This window comes from Montipora capricornis, chromosome 8 (genome assembly GCF_036669925.1).
Source record: "Montipora capricornis isolate CH-2021 chromosome 8, ASM3666992v2, whole genome shotgun sequence".
Lineage (NCBI taxonomy): Eukaryota > Metazoa > Cnidaria > Anthozoa > Scleractinia > Acroporidae > Montipora > Montipora capricornis.
Window position 1 is genome coordinate 8,606,940 of NC_090890.1, and position 7,500 is coordinate 8,614,439.

At 38.8% G+C, this 7,500-nt stretch overlaps 2 pseudogenes; both read right to left on the bottom strand.

Annotated features, from left to right (window-relative positions):
- Window positions 1-153, bottom strand: part of LOC138060657 (actin, non-muscle 6.2-like) — a 5,824-nt pseudogene extending 5,671 nt beyond the window's left edge.
- A 1,821-nt stretch (window positions 154-1,974) lies between these two features.
- Window positions 1,975-4,560, bottom strand: LOC138060658 (actin, cytoplasmic-like; annotated as a pseudogene).
- Window positions 4,561-7,500: the final 2,940 nt, after the last annotated feature.

Genomic DNA, 7,500 nt, shown 5'->3' on the forward strand with positions numbered 1-7,500 from the left:
AAAACTGCTCGAGGAGCATCGTCTCCGGCGAAACCGGCTTTGCACATACCGGAGCCATTGTCCACAACCAAGGCAGCAACTTCTTCATCGGCCATTTTTTTATTCTGTGATTTTTATCCCGAGCGGAAATGACATCAAATGTAAGTCTGACTTCTGTGAACGCGTAAATATGTTGTAGCTGCGTTACGCTTTAAATAAGAGAACAAAACGCTTCTTAATCTGATTGGTTGAAATGATCCACATCATGCATGCAAAGGTTACCTGCAGATCTTATTTGACTTCATGTTTATTTAAGAAACATTGCTCCGAATTTTCCTTAAAACTCAGCGTTCCAATATGCAATAAAATTATACTTAACCCGTATGATCGAGCAGGGGGTAGTGTTTTTATTCAAGATATGCTGTCAATATATTTTTCGAATTACCTGACTCTCGCCGCAGACGAATTCTGAGGCAATGTGGACTTTTTAACCTAATATGGGCATATTTACAACTGAGGTCTTTCCCACCCAGACATCGCATCACAGGTGGCATATGAAGACACGCCGATTCAACTACACAATTCGTTGGCTTTTTTAACTATTTCACTTGCAACTTAGTCTTGTTTGATACGAACTAAATGACAGTTTCCTAAAATACGTTTTTATAAAATACCGAAGTTCTTTATATAAGGTTCCTGAGAAGAACGGTGCAATAGCTTTTATCATCAAGAACTTGGACACTGGCTGGCAGAAAGTTATCGAAATTTATTATGGAACTACGAGATACTTCGTGTTGTTTTGCTATGTTAAAATCACCGGCCTTCTTCTTTTTCCTATTCTTTTTAATCTTTGATATAACGTAAAGCCAATTTTTCAGCTCTTATTTTAGGCATGATTTTGTCAAAATATGGTTCAAGTTTGTCTTTTTCGTAAATTCTCGAAGGCCGTGATCGTTCTGGCAACGAGGTGACGAGTACTTCCTCAATTATAGAGCGGTCGACTCAAGATAAGAAACGTCATTCAGGGAGACATTATTGTTTGAATTTTAAGAACAAATGTCCCACCATGTAGCTTCCTTCATTTTTGTGCCAATTTTATGAATTCCTTGTCGGGTTATAATAACGAATTTTGTATTCAAAGTGAAAATGTGAATTCAAGAGTTACGTGAAGTCTTGACGGATGAATGCACACTTCATGAAGAACAATATCGTTCCTTTGGAATATCCCTCCCCGAGCACTTGTTGTCAGACTTGACAAATATCGGTTTTTAAAAATGCTACATCTATTTGGCTCGTTGACATAATTCGTGTTCGTGCAAAACCCTGGTCGTTTCCGAGGTCCATTGAAAACCCAAAAAATGGAGAGTTAACTACTTCTGTGATTTGACGTATCGTCTTTGTTTCCACACTTGTTTATGTAAATATTCAGGTACTTCAAACATTAATATTTCACCTCTATGGTCAAGCTACACTTAGATTGATTTTGTAAAGGAAATAAGCAACAAAATCATCTTGTCATTCCAGATTACCCTAACTTTGTGATCCAGTTAATTATAAGTTTGATACGTGATTGAAATGAAAGAAACGCAAAATCATCTCTTTTTTTTTTTTTCCTTAGTCTCTCGGTCGGAGTAATCGGTTTCGATGACTGGAAACACGGCCAGTCATTGGAAGAATGTGCCGTTGAACTTTTATAGAAACTAGGGGAAATATAATGTAAGGGGTGATTAATTTTTTATTTTCAAGGTCTTAACTGAGGGCACTCACCAATGGTCATAAGTACAGTTGTGTTGACATTGTTCGTTGTAAACTCCAATGCATGTTGAAATTGCATGGAGTGCGGACAGGGGAATTATACGATCACGTGAGCGTCTACTACCTTTGTTTTAAGGTCAGTCCAAAGACAAATTCCAAGCTTGGTTTCATGTAGTACGAGGTAAGATGGATCAACCTTTGATAAAACGGTTCAGAATGGAGTCATGATAAAGCGAAGCGTTGTCTTTACAAGTTCTTTATTAGGAAATACAGTACTGTATCACACCTACAAAAATAGAATAAGCTTAAGCACAATAAAGAAGAGAAATTTGTATTATTTGTATTTCCACAATATTTGACACGCGATATTTGGTCAAGTCTGTTTTTTTTTTTTTTTTTCCAATCCTTATTGAATTGTTCATTTAACCCAGCAAGTGAGGCAAAGTTCGATTGAAGATTTAGAAGCATTTGCGATGAACGATGGAAGGACCGGATTCATCATATTCTTGCTTGGAGATCCACATCTGTTGGAAAGTGGACAGAGAAGCTAGATGGATCCACCAATCCATACAGAGTATTTACGCTCGGGTGGGGCAATGATCTTGATCTTCATTGTTGGAGGAGCCAGAGCTGTGATTTATCGTTCTGCATTCTGTCAGCGATTCCTGGGAACATAGTAGAGCCACCAGACAGCAACACCGTGTTCGCGTACAGATCCTTACGGATGTCCACATCGCACTTCATGATGGAATTGTAAGTGTTCTCGTGGATGCCCAGCAGATTCCATTCCGAGAAAGGAGGGTTGGAACATGGCTTCTGGTGCACGGAATCTTTCATTGCCGATAGTGATGACCTGTCCGTCAGGAAGTTCGTAGCTTTTCTCCAAGCTGGAACTTGAGGCGGCCGTCTGCATTTCTTGCTCGAAGTCGAGAGCGACATAGCAGAGCTTTTCTTTGATGTCACGCACGATCTCACGCTCTGCTGTGGTGGTGAAGGAATAGCCACGCTCGGTGAGAATTTTCATGAGGTAGTCTGTCAAGTCCCTGCCGGCCAAGTCGAGACGAAGGATGGCATGGGGAAGAGCATAACCTTCGTAGATTGGAACTGTGTGTGATACACCATCACCACTGTCAAAGACGATACCTGTTGTTCGACCAGATGCGTACAGAGACAATACAGCTTGGATGGCAACATACATGGCTGGAGAGTTGAAAGTTTCAAACATAATCTGCAGAAAGAAAGTAATAAACTTGTGAGAATAATTAAAAATATATTGATTGTGGTTGCTGCAAGAGGGCTATATATTAAAGCTCTGGTGGAAGATGAAAACATTTTAAAAATGATCTTTGTGTTGGTACAAATATTGAAGCACTTTAAAGAAAACGATTTCTTTTTAAAGAAATGAAATTAACAGTGGCTCGACGAAACAGCTCGGCTTTGAAAATTCTTTGCTTTTGTCTGCTCTTGATAGAATTCAAATCGTTTTATTTTAGCCACACGATTAATTTTTTAATGAAACTTGGCCTTCAGGTGATGTCAATCATTCAGGCCGGTTACAAAAGAGGCCACCAAACCTGCATATAAATTAATGAACCTTGTTGGAACAGTTCTGACCAATCACGCGTTTTCTTTACCAAATTTGGGCATTAACAGTTGCAAGATGCGATCAAGCAAGTTTCTCGAAAACTTCCTTCTTAAAGAAGGAAATATGATTTCACAAAGCCTCCAAAATTTCTCTGTTTAACTTCAGATTTTTGCTTCGACTTCAAAAAGGTTGTGCCTGTTTGGTCTGAAATTTCACGATAAAATTTAGGAATATTTTTCAGATGTATGCAAATTTGGCTAAGTGACCGGGACTCGATATTCTTGGAGCACAGTAAGGCTGCCAGTTTGCCTTTCGCAATTAAGTTTTGTTGAAAGATAAGCTACATAGGCGAAACTAACACGAACGAAGGCCTGCAGGGATCGACTGCTCATGTTTTGTGTCCTGAGAACGTTATTAACAATAAATAAACAAGTCTGCTTCAGAGATCCGTAGAAAATTAGAATAATTAGAACAACAAAAATGAACAAAGGTAAAAAATCGTTCAGCATGAGAAAACACCGAGATATCACAAAGAATTGCTGATGTTCAACCAGGGAATTTTTCAACTGTCTTGCAAATAATTTGGTTTTGAGCCCCTCCCTCTCGTTAGCAAATATGGACAACAAGGAAACGGTTCAGAAAGCCGGCGAAAATTTACTTTCAGTTGCAAAGCGATAATTTTAACGAGATCCCATTACCTGTGTCATTTTTTCTCTGTTGGCTTTTGGATTTAGGGGAGCTTCTGTCAGCAGAACTGGGTGTTCCTCCGGCGCGACACGCAGCTCGTTGTAAAAGGTGTGATGCCAGATCTACAATTTGAGAAGATACAACGTTAGCAAATGCTCGAATTCGACATACTGCTTCGAATACTAAACTGACCTTTTCCATGTCATCCCAGTTGGTCACGATGCCGTGTTCGATAGGATATTTCAGAGTCAGAATACCTCTCTTGCTTTGAGCTTCGTCGCCGACGTACGAGTCTTTTTGACCCATACCGACCATCACACCCTGATGTCTTGGACGGCCAACGATGGAAGGAAAAACTGCTCGAGGAGCATCGTCTCCGGCGAAACCGGCTTTGCACATACCGGATCCATTGTCCACAACCAAGGCAGCAACATCTTCATCGGCCATTTTGTAACAAGGTTGAAATTTGAACACCAACGTCTACGGGTAAACTTGCTTGTACTTTTTGCTTAAGCTGTGTGACCGCCAGTGATCCCTGGCTCAAGCTTTATGCCCGCTGATGCTTCAATTTGATTGGCTAAAACTGCCTACGCACCCAATGATGTCAATCCTAGTGGAATACTCATGTTTATTTAAAACAGTAGTTGTCATGTCCTTTCATAGGAAGCAACAAAAATTTCCAAATTTGGCATCGTTTTCGACCATTCTATCGTCTAATGGGTGACATACAGCGTTAGAAATTTCAAATTTGGCATGCTTTGAGGTATCTGTAGATGCTCAATCACGCGCACATTTTCCTAAATTTCCTGCAAAAGAATATGAAGTTGAATGCAACTGTTCTCTCTTGAAGGACCAGAACTTGTTTTCTTTCTCAAATGAAAGTTTTCTGTTATGAAACAGTTTACGCAGCTAGGGATCATGAAAGGGCATTATCGGGTGGTTGTTTGTAAATATCTGTTCATTGTAATTTTCTGTTACTCGTGGAATATCAGTATACAGCGCGCTTAATTTGCATTTATTGTGGTTGTTTGTTCAAAGGTAATGAAGCGTAATATTTCCAACGGAAGACTCTACAGCTCCATTTTCTTTTCCAGAACTTAACAGATAGCCCAAAAGCTTTCTAAAGTTTAGCATATAATACAGTTGAAAGTTTGGTTTGAAAATTTTCAGATGTGTTGCCATTTATCTTTGCTTTAAAAGCAGACCAAAATAACGATAATATTTCTTACTAATCGTTTGCAGAATAGTTCACGATATTTTATTTTAATCACCTCAACAGTCATGCAAGTTAGAATTCACAGCAAAATGATGAAATTATATCAGCGAAAAAGAGCGATTTGTGAGTGCAATTCCTTCTTCAACATGTTCAAGATTTTCTTTTTTGGGCGATACCGATTGCCCTTGATGTGGACACTCCCTGTGAGACCGTCTAGTTCACGGTGTAAGTGCTCTTTAGGAAGATATCTCGTCGCATTCCTTCGTTCTTTATATAGCAATAACACTACAATATTTCCTGCGCTGCAAGTCGCGAAATGAACCAGAAATTGATGTCTTTCGTCTTTCTAACTCAATACTCCTTTTTCATTAGAACATACTAACAACACTACCCAGGCTGGGTGCCGGGGAGTCAGTTAAGGTAAAAGAAAGGTAAAGCTGTAGTCTAATAGGCCAATTAACTTAAATACTTAGGGACACTTTTAAAATCTTGGTAGGATACAATGAAGAACAATTCAGTTTGTAGTCGAACTTACTATACCATACAAATTTAAGAACATGGTTAAGAACGTTTTCAGGCTCAAGTGACAAACAGAAGAATAATAAGAACGGTCAGCCTTAGCCCCAAAACTAGACGTTGTTCTAAAAAAAGAGTGTATGCATGAACGTTTAATTTCCTTCTCTCTTTCAGAAACACAAGGGTGTTACCGGAAAGTTCCGTTGCGTGTTTTGCTTGATCGGTGTGAGATCATGATTCAATCATCAAAGAAAATAAGCGTTTACGTTATTGTCAAAACTAAACTGTTGATCTGAATAATTATCCGAGCTATGCGCTAAATAGCATACAATTTGTAGCTGTCCAAGCATTCTTCTTCGGTTTTGTGACGTCATTTCGATGTCGTATTTCCAATTTGTTTTTAAACACAAGCGAAAATCGATATATTCATTTAAGTGGCGTTTGATTCTTATTACTTATAATGCAGATTTCTCACTAGACAATTTTTTCTACAAGTGTTGAGGCGTAAAAATGTTTTTAAACTATCTGACGTATTTTTCGAATTCTTATGTAAACCAAAGGATTTCAGTCACTTCATCGAATCAATATTTTATCTTATTGTAATTAACAAAATAATACACTTGCATTCTGCGAGGGTGTTGTTGTTAGTTTTTTTTCCTGACAAGAAGAGCTTAAAGTACCGTTGAGGGTACCATTTAATTTCAAGGTTTACAAAGACTTCGTGAAGATTGTTGATCGCTTACAATATCACATTGCATGATATGAATTGGTCCAATATCAAAGTGGCCTTGAAAAATCTTACACTCAAAATTCTCAGCATTTCGAAAGTTCTGCATACTTGGGATGAACGTGAGACTGAGAACCCAGTTTCATGCCGGTTTGGCCTTTAATTCGCAGTGCCTTTGATAGTGTTTTTTTGTGAAAAACATTTATTTGGAATGAGGTGAACTTGTACTTGCATTTTAGACGAGAATAACAATTTGACTGAGTTTATTTACAATTTCCACCAGGAGACCATCAAATGGTGCCCCTATCTACACTTACTACTTGAGTTAACCCTTTCCCAAATATATTTATTTTTAGATGAAGGGGGTAGTTTCTAAAGAAACTGTGGTGCTGCGTCAGCGGTGGGGAAGTAGTATACAACTGTATACAAAAAGAGTTAGCCCTTCGCTCTGACAAAGGGCTAACGCTCGAAACGTCAGCTTTTAGAATCTCTGTACGGTGGTCAATTTACCTTTATCAACTCCGTTGATAAAACCAAATTTTTGTATTTATTGTTAGAAGGGCTTTTTCCCTCAAAAAGTGTCATACGCGAAAAATGCGTGTTTGTTGGGTTATATGACGTAAAGCAATAGCACTGCCGTAGCTCTGTTTTGATTGGGCTTTTCACAAAGTCGAAACTCCCACGAGAGGCGTTCTATTAATATCTCTGCTTGAGAAAGGGTAGACTCAAGCCCAGTTTAAAAGATAGGAGCACTAAATCATGGTACCTTGTTCCATTTTTTCTCGCTCACTGTTCAGCACTCCACTCGGCAAAAAACTAGGTTGATAACATCGCGGTGAAGGATGTTAAGACTGGGAGATGCGACTAGCAAGTGGAGTGCTGCGAAGCGAGTCATGAAATAAAAGTAATGAAAGAGAAGCGTTTCTTGCTGTTGCGAAAAATGAAGAAAACCAGCGAGAACCAGGGAAAGAAAGAGTGCAACATGACAGGTAATACAAAAAAGGACGGAATTATTTGTCTCATTTCATGAATCGT